The sequence below is a fragment of the Crinia signifera genome, chromosome 3, assembly GCF_055691185.1.
Source record: "Crinia signifera chromosome 3, ASM5569118v1, whole genome shotgun sequence".
NCBI classification, from domain to species: Eukaryota; Metazoa; Chordata; class Amphibia; order Anura; family Myobatrachidae; genus Crinia; species Crinia signifera.
The window spans coordinates 273860703-273879934 of record NC_139219.1 but is presented as its reverse complement, the minus strand read 5'-3'; the positions used below and the strand labels follow the sequence as shown (position 1 = coordinate 273879934).

Sequence of the window (19232 nt, the reverse complement as noted above, 5' to 3'; positions counted from 1 at the left end):
CTGTTAAACTGCAATCACATTGCAGTTTTATGTGATAACAAATGCAGGCAGAGCAGTGGTGTGCATTGCCTGATGCATTTGCATTGTTAAGGATAGCATATGATAAGCTGCTGTGAGCAGCTTATCATATCATATGTTATGTTGTGCTAGCAGTGTTCTATGCTGTCTGGTATCGCTGTAGAACTCTGTTATTTCCCAGCAATAACCTTGGATTCAGGGCAGCCATCAGGGGGGACTGGAGTCTATAAATTGTCATAAACAAAGTTCACATTTCTCATGAAGCAATGTAGAGGTTGAGTCAGAGGCAGAACTACCATTGGTGCAGCAGGTGCAGTGCATTGGGGCCCCTAAGGACTAAAGGGTCCACTTCTGCCCCAGTCGCCCTCTTCACTTCACCCATTAATTTTCTCTGTCACACTCTGCCTCCCCCTGTCACGCTCTACCTGTCCCCGTCACCCTCTGACATGTTGAATGTTGTGATCTTGGGTTGGGGTGGAGGAGGGGGGTCCAAATGATATTTTTGCACTTGTGTTCATAAACCACAAGTTCCGCAACTGTGTTGAGTAGTGCGGCCAGTGCTGCAGACATTGTAGGTCTCACCAGGCATGCTGGGTAATCGAGAAAGGGAAGGGGGGTGGGGGTGCCTACTTTGTCGGTCCTGGGCCCACAATTTCTTAAGTCCCAGGCCCACAATTTCTTATGGCAGCCCTGCTTGGATTATTTGACTTTCCATACTGTGCATCATTGCTTGTGACGCCTACTGTCTGGCTGCCGATCCTACATTCGTGGTCTTCATTTCTTTAGCAAGGGACACATATGAATTATGTGGTTTATGTGGCTGAATGAAACCAGGTAAGATCTGAAGACTTGGAGTCCTCTTCTCAATGTCTGAGGCCAGAAAAAATGTGAAATACTTTATGAGCAGAGGGCTGGTTCGTTATTATTCTCCAATTTCTTTCTCTTTTACTTTGCAGTAACCGCACACTATAATGCATTTGAAATTTGCAACCGTACTATAATCTACCATTTTAATACCCCCAAGTTGTGAAGGGAAATATTGAAGGCATGCCAAAGGCCGTACCCAAAACAGAGAAAAATAGAAACATTTTATGATAGCGTTATAAATTATATCCATAAATGCCAGCTCCCTAATGGAACGCTGGGTTTTCATCTGAAATAAAGCAAACTGTTTCAGCAATGGTTATTTGAACTCTCATCTGTCTTCACATGGTAAACCAGAGTATTTAAACTTCAGTCAATAAAATATAAGTTGCACATTCTCTCATTCTTGAAAGTAGCAGGAGCACTTATTGGGCTATTGCTACATTAACAAAGGGGACTGAAAGTGCGACTCCGAAGTGACAGTATAAAGGCAACACTAGAAAAACGGCTAGCATCAAATGAATAAAGACAACACTGTTTAACTTGAGCTGGGCAAAGGGAATAATACCGTTAACGTTCAAAAATAAATTGAAATTGATACATTTATTTAGAAAAACTAAGGTTGTGTGCAGTATGGGTTTGTTTTCCTATGTTTAATAAATATTATCTTATTTTGATGATAATTGGTTTCAAATATATATACTACAGCCCCATACACAATAGGTGACCCTGGCCGCCACCAATATAGTATACCATATCAGCCATGGGTGGCCATTTTGAGTGTACACACTGAACAATATCGGTAAACGATATCATTCAGTGGCGTCACTGGGACAGGCTGAGCATGCTGGTCGTTAGGCTATATAGCCGGTGGACACGTCCTGCAGGGGGACAAGAAGAATCAATGTGGCTATACAGTACAGATAATACTATAATACATAGTGCATAATACAATACAGAGTACCCAGTATAAAAAGGATGATTCTACAGAGGACTTTAGTGATTCATATAAAATACAGAGAACATACAGATGGAGTGGGTCCCATCTTTGGCCGGCGCTCGCCAGGTCCCTTGCACTGGCGAGCGGCTGCGATAGAGACTGGGACGCGCGTGCGTCTCACACGCACGTGCGTCCCAGTTTCCTGTCGGCGGGGGACGGGAACCCTGTCCGTCTCCGCTTCAGGGAGATGGACAAGGTTAGGGGGAGGTGCGGCGAGGCGGCGGGGACCCGGGGGGAGCCCCGTTGTAAGGGGACGCATGTGCATCTCGTGCGTGCGCGTCCCCTCCGGCGGCTGGCAGAGGATGGCGGCTGGCGAATCTTCTGCCATCCCCTGCAAAGAAGAGACCCGCTCCATCTGTACATATACTGTATACATTGATTCATATAAATATGATAAAAGTAGGTGTAGTAATAGATAAAAGTGCTACATCAACTTTTACCTAAGAAACACCTCTACTAATATGCTATACAAAGAGAATTCTATCAATGTACCGTACAGAGTGCACGCTAGTGACATGCACAAGAATGAGTGTGCATACACTACACTAGAGATACTCTTCTTGGAATAATTTTTTACAGCAGATGTCAAACTTTGGCTACTTTACCACGCAGACCCCGGAGTGCCGTGACTACGGCCGGGGTGCCCTCCCCCCACGCCACACGAAATAAGTAATAATTCGATTGTTACTCACCATCGAATGATTTATTCTCCTCTGCCCGGCAATCGCAGCTGCCGCTTGACTCAGGAGTCATTCAGTGGCTGCATGGATTGACAGGAATTCAGGGAGGGTACTGAAGCCACCCGCCCGCCCTGAGCAGGCAGGGGAAGGCCTGCCTTTGCTGGGGTCTGGCCAGCATTTCTATGGATCTGCCCACTGTTTTTGTGGGCCCGCCCATGAAAAGCTAGGGGCCCATCCCCCGCCTGTCATTCAAGCCACGAGTGTCTCAACAAAGGGAAAGATGCCAAAGGGGCTCGGACACAGGGCCTGCATATACGCATTGATGACAATGCGCATGCACAGACCTTCACCATTGCCAGAGGGGCCAAACAGGTCTGAATCACAACCCCCTGCCTGGGTGCTGCTCCAAAGTTAGCATGGCCACTGTCAGATGGTAGAAACGGGCGGTGTGCCTACAACCAATCAGGGGATTGATACAGAACTCAGTCGTTATTTTCAATAATATAAAAATATCACATTCTTAAAACATGCAAATCTTTCACTATAGTTTTGCTTTTGAATTTTATTAATTACACTTTATTATATGAGTCAGGGTTTGTCCTGTATGAACAGTGTGGCCATGGCGGTGGGGGATCATTCTTCCTATATGTCAAAATCCTTTTTCTCTTTTCACTGGGGAAAGTGTAGTGTATAGAGAAGGTCTCTTGGCGTTAGGTCTAGTGCGCTAACTTTCCAAGAAAAACAAGCATGACATCTGTTGTTATGTTAATGGAAAAAAACCTGCAAATTCTAATTTTCGTATTCTTCACCTTTCCCACTGCCTTGTTCTGCAAAGAATGAGTTTAAATATGATTGTATGCCTTGCAAACAGTTAGTTTTTTCATTCTGTCCATGTGCACATATTGTTTTCCTGTGTTCGGGTTTAAATCTACCTCATCTGTTCGCTGTCTGTCAATCTTTATTGGAGATTCTCGGAGGAAATTAGCACATCTTTCAGAAAAATCTAAAACACATGTCCCTCGTTGCTGATCCTTTATTAGTTTTGGATGCAGAAGAATCATAACAGAATCTAAATGTAATACATCCCGAGAATTTCTGCTACCTCATCACTGGACCCGCTAGATGGAGTGAGAAAGGACGTTTAATGAGGCATGGAAATCCTTAATACAGAAGGGGCCAAAACACAACACAATGCACTTATTTTATATTGCTTTGAAACATTGTTTCCAAATGTATCTCTACAATATTTCTGAACAATCTAGAATGGGATTATTTTTTTTCATACAAAGGAGGGCGGAGAGGTTTAAACCTGTGGAATGCAGGGAAATGTTTCAACTCTCTGCCTGAGGAGCAAACACGGGGCAGTAAGAAAATCAATGACAGTGGAGAGAGAAGGGAAAGGAATTACAATTTGTTGTTACGTTTGTGCTTGTGTGCTCGGGGGATGAAGGGGATATTTTATTACTTTTGGGGAGCATATATCATGCCTTGGAAAGAAATCAAGTAGATAGAGCTAAAGTACCACCAATCAGTTCCTGCCATTTATCTAGCACAGCCTGTGAAGTGACAGAAGCTGTTTGGTTCATGAGTTATGTCTCTCTAAAGGTGGCCATACATGGTACAATTATTGAATGCAATTTGGACTTGATAGCATTGATATGTTGTTTGGAAAAAGGACTGCAAACAACATCATATGTGATCCAGCTGCTGGGTCACTTGCCGGGTATTGCATGCAATGCTATCATTCAATACCTTGCACAGGTGTGTGGGGGCCCATTAGAGCATGCATGTGTGTGTGTGTGTGTGGGGGGGGGGGGGGTCTGAGTACCTGGGAACCCCCCTCATCAGCTGAGGCACTTCGCAGCCACATTGATTGTCACAAGATCAGAGCTGTCATGTGCATCTTTTCAAACACACAGAAGTTGTCAGTGAAGAGCTGCAGGCACTCAGCAGTGGTGGGAGCTTGATTCTCTCAGCAGCGGCAGGAGCGGAACTTGATGTAACTAACCAGCGGCGGCAGTGGAAGTCACAGGGCAGCGGAGGGAGCATTAGACACCCAGCTGCACTGACTTCCGGAGTGGCAGATATTTTTGGTGCACTGTTATGCAAGCAATCCGAAGAGGGCTTCCATCTCCAGGTGCTGATGAGTGTGTATGTACATTAGTTATATATGCCTTTATGCCCTGCCATATCTTACTGTATGGACTTTATTAAGATGTTTTATACAATGCTTTTTTAAATACACCATTCTTCTGGAGTCCGTAGAGTGCCGCCTCATTTTCTCCATTGGTTACCCTGTAAATATGGTCATGTATTGGAAAAAATGGCAATCAACCATTTGCTCCCAAACAATGGAAAACAGTCAATGGTCATTTAGACCAATTGGTTAAATCCATTTGCTGTAGCAGCTCATATTTGTCCAAATAATCATTTTTTTTGTCCATATTCCAGCTTTTGGGAGCAAATTATTGACTGTCAGATGCTTCATTCATTACCAGATTTTTCTTCATACCAGACATATTGGACAGTGTACCCAACTTCTGCAGATCTTCACCAGTATGGTTGGTTGTATTGCACAATCCCTAGCCATTCATTTACATTCATAGTCATATTCATATTTAGTGCAAGAGTTTGTCCGAAAAGAGACATACTGTATCTACAATTGCAATGTTCCATCATTACTAAAATACATGTAAGTCTAATGCCCAGTAACCACCCAGTGATTTCTCTTTACTGTAGCTACAGGTAGAGATGATTCACTTGGCTCTAGAGCAGTGGTCAGGGATCTCGGTCCTCATTACCCCACGTAATGCATGTTTTGCAGGTCTCCTCACAGAATCACAAGTAAAATAATTAACTCCACCTGCGGACCTTATAAAATGTGTCTGAGTAATTAGTACACCTGTGCACCTGCTGGGTTACCAGCAAAACATGCACTGTGTGGGGTAATGAGGACCAAGTTCCCTGACCACTGCTCTAGAGCATGCGCACTGCAAAAAAAAGCAGGATCTGTAGTGGCGATGAATATTGACTTGTGTTCAACTCTGCATCTATCCAGAAATTTGGAATTTGAATCACTGTAGCTAATCATTATTAACACTAGACAGACCATTTAGGAAATTAATTGTAGACTAGGGTGGCAAATTCTGGGATCGGGATCAGCAGGATTTTTGTGATTTGGCCCTAAAAACACTGGGAGTTGAATCCCGGGATTGGACCTTGCAATCCCAGAATTAGTTGCGCTGGCAGCTTCTGAGCACCCGCTAAAACACCTCCCAGGTGTTCCCGATCCCTGGCCCTGCAGTCTGGAGCGGGTATGAGTGGTGCGGTCTGCACAGCGTGACCTCTGACCGTCACACTGCACAGGATGCCCCTCCCATACTCGCTCCAGACCACACTTCTGAATCCCCGGCCACACCGCCCTATCTGCTGTTGAGGAGACCCAAATTTAAAGGTTCACATCATTTTATTGTATGGGGGGCAGTGCAGGTGGGGTATATTAGTATGTACAATATGCCATTCACAGACTGGCTCTCCCCCCTTCCCCCCAACAACCACCCTCCTTTATCTCTCTCTCCCGCTGTTTCCCACCCCCAGTGCCTCTTCTCTCTTTTTCTCCTCCTCACTCTCTCCTCGTTTTTTCTCCGTCTATGCTCCCACTCCATATCCATCTCTTATTTTTCTCTCTCCCTTGCTCCCCCCTCTCCCCTGCGCTCCTTTACTTTCCATCTTCTCTTTTTCTCCATCTATGCACCACAAATCTCCCACCTCTCCCCCATCCTCCTACACCCCTTACCTCTCACTCTTGCGCTCCCTCACTTACTTTCCTCTCTTTTTCTCGATCCTGTGCTCCCCCTCCATTTACCCCTCTCTCTATCCTCTGCTCTGTATTTCTCACTCCTGTGCTCTCCCCACCCCTTTCACTCTCCATTAAGCTCCCCTTCTCTCTCTCTCTCCTCTTTTTCTCCATCCTGTGCTGTGTTTGCCGCTCACTCTTTCTTCTGCCTCCAAAGGGGCATTATAGTGACAACTGGGGGGAGGGGTGCCCCTTTCTAGATTTTGCTATGGGGCCCTCAGAGTTCTAGTTACACCCCTGCAAGCTACATTTGACTGATGTCACTGATCCATATGAACATCCATATAGTTTGCTACGATAGGTCTCTAGTAGAAGAAATATAACTAAGCTTTTCCTCCAACGGATGCAGGCACCTTGCCATCATGTCTATCCACATCTGCATCACTTACCATAGCTAGCACTGTGGTATGATTGGACATATTCTACAGCCTGCCCTCCAGGCACAGCCTTGGCAGTCACATGTCATGCAGATTACATCATGCAGCTTAGAACCACCAGGGTCACATAAAAATAATATGATTTTTGATTAAACCCAAATTACACCCACTATCAAACTCAACCATTCAGTTTTATACATACTGTATATATTTTCACTCATAGCTTTAAGTGCCTTGAAAAACAATTTGCTTGTGAACTGACATGAGGGAAACATGAAAGCTGCTCCCTCTCTTTTATAACTTGACCTCTATACTTCATCCAGAATGTACTCTCTGCGGACGTTTAAACATTATACAACTTGCTACAAATCAATCATGATGTAGCAGCTGAGGCTGCATGGCTCGCACACGTATACCTACAGGCTGGTTTGTATTAGGCAGCATAAGCTGGATGAGAAATGTTGTACATTTCCTGTTATGGAGCATTGAAAAGTAATGTATAGAGATATATACTTTTATGAGCACTGGAGGAGAGTTGTCCACTGGAGCATAGAACACACAGGACTAGGGGAGGGATTGGGATACATCCTAGTGTCTATTCCTCCCTAACTGCTAAGTACATACATGATTCAGACCATACACACTGAGCTACAGTACACCCTTAGGCAGGCAGACAGATAATCAGACATTGCCATTGCATCCTTGGACACTCCGGGTGGCCCTACAGGCTGCAGAATATTTGCCCAGTACAACCAAAGGACATTCCAGGTGTCTCTGCAGTGATGCTTCTGCATGCCGAGTTTCAGTTCAGAAACCCTGAAAGCACAATGCTGGTTCCATGGAGAAGCAATTGAGTTGTTCTCAAAGCCATTTGCCATTGGCGATGGCAGTGCTCCCTAGTGACGCTCTTCCTATAAATGAAGACACCTTGCCTGGCATCAATCTGGAAATGTTTCTGCTGTTCCAATGGGAAAATATAGAATTAGTACAACACTTATGCTTCTGTAGAGTTTATGATGTCTTAAATATTTATATATACTACTGACTGGTTAGATTAGATATTGTCGTTAATACATATACTGTATAGTATAATTATAAGCAATGCTATTATTCAAGTAATCAATTTATGTTTCTGAGTAAGTGATTTTTTTTCTCTATCTCCCCCACCTAATTTTTTACATCCATGGCCCTTATTCAGATCTGATCGCAGTACAAATTTGTTCTCAAAATGGGCAAAACCATGTGCACTGCAGGTGGGGCAGATGTAACGTATAAAGGTAGATAGGGGGTGGGTTGGCACAGGCTTAGATAGTATTAAATTGCAAAATGAGGAGTAACAATTGATATGGACCAACATAAGAAATGGCTCTTCAGGAGAAGCCTGATAAGCAATTGCTGGTTGGTGGTGCTCCCAAAGAAAGTTCAGAACATATACTGAAAAAGATAGTCTAGAAAGAGAGACTAAAAGAGAACCGGTAGGTTTTTTGGGGCACGCTTTGTAATGTAATCGTATGGATAAATGGGTGTTAAATGATAGTAAATAAAATATAACTTTTAATGTTTAAGCTTTTAAAATAGATTGCGTTTACAAATACTGTAGACACACCTAGTGTATACCTGTAAGAGTCTAAATGTATATATATCTCCTGCCGGTATTACGGCCAATCACAATCACATATAAGTAATTTTAGTGCGAAAATTTTTAAGACACTGCTTGCCAAATATCATTCTTTATATATAATCTGGTAATGGCAAACAATCATGACACTGGACACATCCCACCACCACTGGGTCTTATCCTACAGTGTCGGCGTAGTTAGATCAGACAAGGAGAGAGGGGGGGAGGAGGAAAAGTAAAGAGTATTGAGACTGCACCCATGCAGTAGTGACAGACGTACTGTCCCAGTTGTTAAATACAGCACCGGATATTCCCTATTGGTCTCCCATATAGGTACTAATCCGGCCTTTCACTGCTTAGCTGCTGAGTTTGGATGGATTTCAGGCGATCCAGTGAAGTATGGCTGTATTTCCCTGCCTGGTTATTTCCGGTGCCAGTAGGGGGTGAGTCAAGGTGGACTTCTGCTGTTCGGCCAAATCAGAGCAGAACAACCCTGTTACCTTTGGGCATTGCAGGGGTGGTCGCACAGACTGGGTGAATGAGAGAGCCATGAAACAAAGGAATATTATGGGAGTTAAAATGAGGTGCTAACAAACATCATCCCCATCTCTGCTGTCCACCATCATGCTTGCATTGGATGGTTGATGAGAGTCAGGGGGTTATGCGATAGTTCCTCTAAAAATGAAAAACAGGGAGAGGAGAAAGAAATGAAAAAATGATAAATGTACCCACGGTCCCAACTGGTGGAAATGTGTTCCTGGTGTCTGTGTATAATCACCCTGAACACCAAGGGCACACCGGGGAATCTAAATGCTGAGTGGGAATTTTTAGGACTATGAACAATTGCAGTACAGTCCTTGTTCACACAGTGTAAAGCACTTAATGGGAAAAAATACGGTATAGTAATATGTACAAAAAATCTCCCAACAAACCACAGAGTGTGGCCACGTATATGCTGTAATTGTCAAATCCTGAGTTACATGCTCAAATGCTGCCACAGATTTATAAGTAGTGCTGCCTATTCTGATATAGGTATTAGGGAAGCAGTGGAATCCTTCAAATCACAAATTCCTAAATGTCTTGTCTGGATGATAGATTAAACAATCAAAACTATCGATGAGGTGGTGAATAATTAACATCTAAATAACACGTAAGGTACAAAGTTATTTATAGTTTTTGAGCAGTGTGACACAATCACAGAAGCAGTGGAATCGTTAAACTCACACGTTCCTAATTATCTTGCCTGGATGATAGACAGACAGATCTACCAATCAGGTGGTTACTAATTATTTATAGTTGAGCGGAGTAACAAATGTGTTGATGGTACATGAAAAAAGTCTCCCAGGAAGCATGAGAGTAAGGGCAAATAAACATGTAAGTTGCCGATTCCGGCGCAGTACGTTCAAATACAGACAGTTGTCTAGAATTGAAACAAGGCAGGGAGACGTGGTAACAATAGTAATTAACACCGCTCGCTGACAGGGAGATACATAACTACAGATAAATAGTATGACATTATTTTACATAGAAATAACGTAAATCTCATTGGCAAGTGTAATAGTATCTATAAGCTCTTAATAGGTTTTAAGAGACAGTTATGCGGGAGACAGAGATGTGAGGGGTTTCCCCCGTTACCTAAGCCGGCTGCGACCGGCGGTGGTTCAGCGGTATAGGTAGTCCGATCCAGGGAGATTGGATAAGGGAAGGGGTCACCGCTGCTGTGTCTCCTTCAGTGAGCGGGTTCCACCGATGGAAATTTTTGCTGTGGCGTTGTGAATGAGAGGACGGATAGAAGGTAATACCGTCAGCGTCTCCTCTCTCTGCCGGCACAGGTGGGAGTGGTGGGGGGCATGTGACCACGTGTGTCCTGACACGTGTTTCGCAGGTAGCTTGGTCACAGGGGTGTGTGTTTTTAACTCCCATAATATTCCTTTGTTTCGTGGCTCTCTCATTCACCCAGTCTGTGCGACCACCCCTGCAATGCCCAAAGGTAACAGGGTTGTTCTGCTCTGATTTGACCGAACAGCAGAAGTCCACCTTGACTCACCCCCTACTGGCACCGGAAATAACCAGGCAGGGATATACAGCCATACTTCACTGGATCGCCTGAAATCCATCCGAACTCAGCAGCTAAGCAGTGAAAGGCTGGATTAGTACCTATATGGGAGACCAATAGGGAATATCCGGTGCTTTATTTAACAACTGGGACAGTATGTCTGTCACTACTGCATGGGTGCAGTCTCAATACTCTTTACTTTTCCTCCTCCTCCCTCTCTCCTTGTCTGATCTAACTACGCCGACACTGTAGGATAAGACCCAGTGGTGGTGGGATGTGTCCAGTGTCATGATTGTTTTCCATTACCAGATTATATATAAAGAATGATATTTGGCAAGCAGTGTCTTAAAACATTTTCGCACTAAAATTAGTTATATGTGAATGGCCGTAATACCGGCAGGAGATATATATACATTTAGACTCTAACAGGTATACACTAGGTGTGTCTACAGTATTTGTAAACGCAATCTATTTTAAAAGCTTAAACATTAAAAGTTATATTTTATTTACTATCATTTAACACCCATTTATCCATACGATTACATTACAAAGCGTGCCCCAAAAAAACCTACCGGTTCTCTTTTAGTCTCTCTTTCTAGACTATCTTTTTCAGTAACGTATAAAGGGGCAGATGTATTAAGCCTGGAGAAGAGATAAACTGGAGATAAAGTGGAAGAAGATAACGCAACAGCTAATCAGCTGTGTTTTAAATATGACAGTTGGGAGTTGATTGGCTGGTGCATTATCTCATTCCACTTTATCTCCAGTTTATCTCTTCTCCAAGCTAATACATCTGCCCCAAAGAGAGTTAAGGCCCCCATACACTATGCGATTTTGGGACGATTTCATCTGATTTCGGCACACTGGGTCGATAACCGGGTGAAATCAGCCCAAAATCGCAGGTGTTTGATATCTGATCCGATCCGATGCGCGGTCCCGTGCGCATCGGACCGGATCAGGGAGGTCGGACGGTCAGCATGTACGATCACGTCCGACCTCCCTGTATGCATATGCCTGCCCACCTGACAGGCATATGCATGCAGACTGACCGGGGGAGCAGTGTGACGGGTAGCGGGTCCCTGAGCGCTTGGCTGGCGGTGCTGGTGAGTGCTGACCTGGCCGGCGGTGTGATGATCACAGTCTCTCATTCAGCAGCGCTGCGGGACGGGACGCGCAGTGGCGGGTATTAGATTTTTTAAAAACCTGTCAAATGACTGGCCATTCCCCTGCACCTCACCGCCCCGCCCCCTGCTCCCCGACATGTGATAAATCGCAAGTAATTTATCACATGTCCAATTTGGCTCATCAAGTGCCAAATTGTATGTGAGCCTCCCGGGGAACTCCCGGGCGGCTCACAGGAGAATTGGGTCCGACTTGTCCTAAGGACAAGTCGGCCTAATGTATGGGGGCCTTTAGATTTGTGTGAGTTATTTTGTTTCTGTGCAGGGTAAACACTGGCTGGATTATTTTTACCCTGCAATTTATACTGCAATTTAGATTTCAGTTTCAACACACCCCACCCAAATGTAACTCTCTCTGCACATGTTACATCTGCCCCACCTGCAGTGCACATGGTTTTGCCCATTTTGAGAACAAATTTGTACTGCGATTAGATCTGAATAAGAGCCTATATTCCTAAGCCTGAAATATCCTTTATTATACTGTTTGCATAAAGAATAATATTTATATTATACAGATGGAGTCGGCTTTATCTTTGAGAGGCGGCACGGACCGGAGGCAGGCTCAGTTGCCCATGGGGCTCCGTGAGCGCCTCGTGTGTGCGTGCCCCCTGGTGGGAATGGCGTGATGACGGGGTTGGCGGGGCTGGCGTTAGAAACGCCAGCCCTGCAAAGATGAAGCCAGCCCCATCTGTATTTTATATTTTTAACAAACCACAAAATGCAAACATTTGAAACAATGTGAAACAAACAGTAACACTTGTCTGCAATTTCTGCTCTTCCTACTTTCTATGAAGTAAGAAACACTGAAGGGCTTAGCTGCTTAGAGTACCCTAAAGAATTACTGTCCTCACCGTCACTATCAATCAGGAAACCAACACATGTTGCACAACTGTACAATATGTTAAAGAACATGGAATGTTCCAGATCTGCTTTAGTAACATAAAATATCGTTCCATAATTCACCCAGAAGAAGACATAGGGACATATTTATCAACAGTAAATCCATAAATCCTCTGAAATCAGATGTTTTTATACTATATAGGAATTCCCCCTTCTGAACATTCCTTGGAGGATTCAGTTGCCTGTCTAATGGGCCCCATACATCAGCAATTAATTGTGAGATGATTGTCACAATTATTCTTTAATGTGTGGGCTCCTCCTTTTGGCGATCCCAATCAAAAGTGAATAGGGATCGCCAATTGATTGCTGAATCCGATTTTTAAACATGTTTAAAAATCTGGTTTTATTGGAGTTTCATTTTTGTATGTGTGGGCAATGTAACAGGAAAAATCTGCCGGTCACTGAAACAAATCTGTAATGTGTGGGCAAGTCAAATAAATTGAAGAAACCATTTATCTGAAAAAAAAAAAACACTGGATCTGAGAAGCAATTAATTGTGATTGCTGAAGTATGGGGGCCATTACTTGCCATAACTTTCTCATGCAAAGCTTGGGGAAGCTCAGTGGTGGAACTTGTGGGTGGTGAGCCCAGGTGAAAAATTATAATTTGGGGCCCATACTACACCCTAACCCAGGGGTAGCCAATTCAAAAAGCAGAAATATAAGCTTGTTAAACAAGACTATAAAGAAAGCAGAGTATACCCGTGGTATTCAAGGATAGAACCCAGGAGATTTTGGCAGCAACAACAGTGGAGGGGAGGAGGTAGGAAACCCCCGGCCCACTATACAGACATTGAGACGCAGTCCCAGACATCGGCAAGTGACTCGGAAACCGCTGTGCTTGATAACCCACCTCCCAACTACCTTGCGAGGGGAGAAAGAAACCGCCGCCCTCCAAAAAACCTCTACGACCCACCCGCCGGGGTGGGAGAAAGAGAGGGAAGATGAAGACCCCCAAAGTGAACAATGGGACGATAGTCTTCATTCTATCCAACCACACGCTTACCACTGCTGAATCGGAGCTCCTCAATCGTGGTCTATCATTTGTCCCAACTCTTACACAAGATTTATTCAAGTGGCAAGTTGATATGTTTCGCCTTGGGAGGCAACTACGCCTTAGGGACCACTTCATCAGACATCCATTAAACACAGACGAGACCAGCCTTACACTGCTACCAAAGCCATCACTCCGATGCAAGAGCACTTTCGATCCACCTTCAACCAACCCGTCCATCAGCACTTTCAATAGGATCCTGAAAAGGGATACCAATGACTACATTGAGAAACAGAAAATCTCATTCCACAATCTCTCAGAAACTGGCCATCAGATCACTCTCTGAAGATGCCGACCGGATTATCAGGCCAGCAGATAAAGGGGGTGGCATTGTCCTACTGAACAGATCCTACTACGTCGCAGAAGCCATGTCCCAATTAGCGGACACTACCTGCTATGAACTACTCGATTCAGACCCCATCTGGAGATTCAAGCGTCTCATCGACCAAATCATCCTGCTGGGAAAGACCACCTACCACATAAGTGAAGAGACGGCGAGATTCCTAACACAGCCATGTCCTTGAATTCCATTTCTATATACCCTTCCGAAGGTGCATAACTCACTGTCCACGCCACCCGGGAGGCCAATCATCTCGGCTAGGGGTTCCCTTTGTCAGCCTCTGTCACAGCTTGTGGACTTTTACCTCCAAACAGTTGTGAAGAGCATTAGGAGCTTCATAGCAGATACCAGTGACTTCCTACGTAAGATACAGGCCTTCCAGCAAGTCCCTGAGGGGGCACTACTTGTGACACTGGATGTCACAAGTCTGTATACAAACATTCCCCACACTCTGGGACTCCCAGCATGCCGGGAAGCACTACGCTGCAGTGAAGTCTATGAGGGACCACCCACAGAATTCATTCTGCTTTTGATGGAAACTATTTTAACTAAGAACTACTTCCTTTTCGAGGGCCGCTTCTTTCTACAGCGCCAGGGTACCGCCATGGGCTCGAACATGGCACCAGCTTATGCCAACCTGGTGATGGCGGCTTATGAAGAGAAGCATATCCTAGGAAGTACCACATACAGTGAAGACATTGTGTGACATCCTATACCACTGTTATTGTACATATGTAAAAATTATTTGTGGTCAAACTTATATACCCTGTAGTTAGTTATATAAGGTAGATAAATGGCAGCTGAGATGAACTCTTATTCATTTTCTTACAGATGAAATGCCTGTGTTTACTTGTGGGCCTACCTTTATAGAAGGTAAAAAGGACTTTATTAAAGATGCTAGTGCACCCAATAACAAACTATGTCTATTCAACATTTTTCTATGAACTTTGTGAAAGGACCAAGCCGAAGTCCCTGCTTGTCAGGGAGTCTGTAGGTGGACATAAGTTACACTGTAAATAAAGTTTTCTGGAGCATGGGCAAACAGGCACAGTGTAGCATGATGGGAAGGGGTTAAAACAAAAGAGCTGTTGAAGCTGTTGGGCAGTTCCCTGGAGAGTCTGCTTAGGGAGAGATTGCAGGCAGAGCTGCGCATCAGGACCGAAGCAGAAGCGGTGCTGGAGTCAGAGAGAGCCTTACCTGCGGCGAGTGTTGCAGAGGCGTGTACAGAGGCTATCCACAGCAGCCGCAGTCCATCTGTGTGAGGTCCAGTGCTTCGGGCAAGGTGACGCTGCTGAAGTGGGAAGCGGCATATGCAGGTGACGTGGGAAGGCCTGTGCTGGAGAGGCGGAGCTGTGTGAGGGGATCTGGCAGCCAGAGTAAAAGCAAGGAGCTGGTGAGTGCACAAATCTCTGCATCCCACACGCCCAGACAGGGAGGAGCAATGACACAGAGTTTATGCAGTCTATATGACACTGGATTCCACAGCCCAGTGCGCTCACCCAATAGTAATTTAAGCAATAGCCATAAACTGAGGGGAATCTCCTTTAACCTCCTAACTTTTGGCATTATTACACCAGAACAAGGGGAGATAAACCCGGCTTAGAAGCCTGGAGACGCTTCACAAACACAATCTTAACCAGGGAATCTCTGCATTGCTGAGCAGTATCATCATTTGTGGCAAACAGAAGCAAGTAATGGCGAAACCCGGCTTATCCAGCCTGGGGATGCCTTTCGAGACCTATAAAGTGGTAATAAAAACAAATATAACAGCACAGGAGAAGTGAGTTAAACCCGGTGGGACACCAGGGGACACTCTGAATTAGTGCTAGCAGCATATCAGGAGACTTTCAGGGATAGAGAAAAACTGCATCAGATTAGCAGCAAGCAAGTTAATATCGTGTCTACTAGAGTGATAGCCAGTTAGAAAAACCGTTGGAGCAGCCATTTTAGCTAGAGTAAGAGTTACACAGAGGAGAATAAAACTGCACTCTCTCCCTCTTAGTGGCACAAGAAAACTGCATCATTATAGTCTACACGGTGCGCATCTAAAAGGGAGTAAAACTTGAGAATAGCGAGAACTCTCCTGCAGTCGTATTCAAGACTTTTGGAAAGGAACTGCATCCTATTAGGACAGTGGCCACAGGGAGGGACTCTGTAATGTAAAGAAGCGCTTTAGTTGTTTAAATTAAGTAGGAAATTATTGCGCAATAATATATTGATTACAGTCTAAAGTAACAGCTCTAAGATAAGTAAATTGTAGTAAGTTCGGATTCATGAAAACTGCCAATAGTAAATGATAGAAGTATATGCATGAATTTATCTGATAGTTGGTATAGAATTTACAGTAATTTGATGCGTTTCATGTACCAAGGGAACTGAAGTTCGGAGGAGCAGCTGCACGTTCCGGTATAATAAAATGTTTGTAATGGTGAAATTGTTCATTTATATTCGGTAACTGATTGGTAATATATGAGCTATAATAAATTACGTTGAAGTCATTGTGTTCTGCTGTATTTAACCTGTTACCTAAACAAACAAAAGGAGTGATACTTACCCAAGTGACGGAAGGTCACAATTGCCCTATACGTACGTTATATAGACGACCTCTTCCTGATCTGGACAGGTGGTGAAAACAAACTTCTGAAATTTGTGGATGGACTGAATGCCGTCCCCGGGACGATCAGATTCACAATCAATTTTAGTGACAAGTTTATAAACTACCTGGATGTCACTGTAATGATCAACCATGGAAAGCTGTCAACAAAGATTTATACGAAAGATTCGGATAAAAATACTCTGCTGGCAGCATCCAGCTTTCACCCAGAACCTCTGAAACGAGGACTACCTTACTCACAGCTCCTTAGAGTGGTCAAAATCACGTCAGATCCAGATACCACTATAATGGCACTGGGCACCATGAGAGACAAAATCCTGGAAAGAGGCTATAACAGGAAAGAGGTTGATGCAGCGGTGAAAAAAGTGATGGATCTTAAAAGGGAGGACCTATTGGTTTCCAAAGTAACTGATGACAAAAGTCCTGACAAAAGGATGAACTTTGTCAGTACATATACAGTGGCTTCTAAGCACATCAGGAGAAACATCAACCAACATTGGCACCTTGTCACAAGTGACCCGGTGCTATCAAGGGAGATCACTGAACCACCCAGATTCGCATACAGAAGAGGCCCGAATCTGCGGGATCTACTGGTCAAAACTGCCCCTAATCCCACCACCACCTCTAAGCACAGCTGGTTGAAACAGAAGAAAGGCACGTTTAAGTGTGGAGGCTGTGTAAACTGCCAGTTTCTTATCACTGGTCCAAAGTTCCTTAATCCCAACAACGGCTACTCTTTCAACATCAGATTCCATCTGGACTGTAATAGTAAGTTCGTCATTTATGCCTTGCAGTGCCCCTGTAAAAAGCTATATGTGGGCAAAACGACCCGCATGTTAAAGGAAAGACTGAATCAACATACTGTAGATCGTCTATCAAAAAAAAGAGAGCTTGCATGGATTTTCAGATTGAAGTGCTTAGCCCCACTGGGCTTTAATGAAGATTTTAAAATGGGTCTTTTTCTTTAACCTATGGATTTACCACAATGACTTATGTCTTTATGTACTTTATCACTCTCTGAGCACCACCGTGTGCTCTGGGGGACCTGATTAATGCGCCGCCGAGCGCTATCATCCCTGATGCGATATATGCAGTGCTCCGTTACTATGTGTAATATGATGCGCCGCTGAGCGTGCCTATATCTATGGTTGAAATGTGTGGACCACTAATTATATTCATGGCTTATATTCACTGATTGACAATATTGTCACTAACACCGCCGTGTGTTATATGTCATATAGAAGCCATCCAGATAGAGTTTGATATATTGTCCCACCACATCTCACTCATCTGACTTAGATGTAAGACACTGGGCACTGTTGCGGCCTCTGTAATGCATTTTCCAACAATGGTCGACATGGAAAAGCCGACACGGTCAGCGTGTCGACTGTTAGGATGAATGATCTGCCAGGCGTGTAATAGACATCGCCGGTTGCAGATCTCATTATGAGTACACCTCAGCATGTCTTTGTTAACTTGTTTTATTTGAAGCCTTATAGGACAGCCAGCTCTCCCCAATGGCGCACGTACTCACTCTCCTTAACTTCTATTCACTGCGACTCACCGCTGGTTACCCCCACCTCACCCGCACACAACACACATAGCCGTCCACTACGGCACCACGACTGTACACGCAGAGACAGCCGTAACATAGCATTAGGAAGCGTACAGTGACCCCCCCGGCGGCAGCAATTGGTTGCTCAGCTAGGGAATCCCAATGACGCTTGCACAGAGCCGCGCCCCCGTTCTCCCGCTGTCACTCACTGTAGCTGACGTCATGGCAACGTCAGTGGAGGTCTGGCTGGCCTCCTTCTCATGTTTTTGGCGCAATTGCAATGTATTTAAACTGCTCTGACTGTTAATGCTTCACCTCTGATGAAAACTGCTGGCATGCAGTTGAAACGGCTGTCAGGTGAACAGCTGTCTGTTGTGCAATAATGCTTGTACAATAAACCACGTTTTTCTTTCACTTCATATCCGTGTGCTGGTTCCAATCCTTTCCTGTAAGAGGGGGTAAGTGCCTATATGTTCCTTATATGTACCTTGCACCGGAGTATTAACAATTACCTGCATTGAGTGCCATCCTGTGACAAATCTCTCTCTCTCTCTATATATATATATATATATATATATATAGGGAGTGGACGAACCGGCACTCACCCTCCTTGAGTAGTTGCCCCGTGTGCCTGTGGTGATGAATGGATGCAGAGTGAAGAATCTGCGTCACTCCAGGGGTCTTGCCAAAAAGGTCTCTTTAATAAGTAAAGTAATACAGCATGTGGTAGATAGGTCAACGTTTCAATTTATTTATTTATTTATTTACAGTTTCTTATATAGCGCAGCAGATTCCGTTGCGCTTTACAATAGTAGACAGTGATAAGACAAACTGGGTAACAACAGACAAACTTGGTATTTTTATCAAGACCACACACGCTACAATATGGGTACACACTCGCCCAGCGGCGAGATAAGCCGCTGGGCGAGTGTGTACCCATATTGTAGCATGTGTGGTCTTGATAAACATTGACCCATCTACCACATGCTGTATTACTTTGCTTATTAAAGAGACCTTTTTGGTAAGACCCCTGGAGTGACGCGGATTCTTCCCACTGTATATATATATTTATGCTGTAGTAGAAGTGGCACTCCACAAAGTTTTCAAAGCTTTTGTATTA

At 44.3% G+C, this 19232-nt stretch overlaps 2 pseudogenes; one reads left to right on the top strand and one right to left on the bottom strand.

The window, feature by feature from the left end:
* Positions 1–8705: 8705 nt before the first annotated feature.
* LOC146066054 (5S ribosomal RNA) lies at positions 8706–8824 on the bottom strand (annotated as a pseudogene).
* Positions 8825–10492: 1668 nt separating this feature from the next.
* On the top strand, positions 10493–10611 carry LOC146065680 (5S ribosomal RNA; annotated as a pseudogene).
* Positions 10612–19232: the final 8621 nt, after the last annotated feature.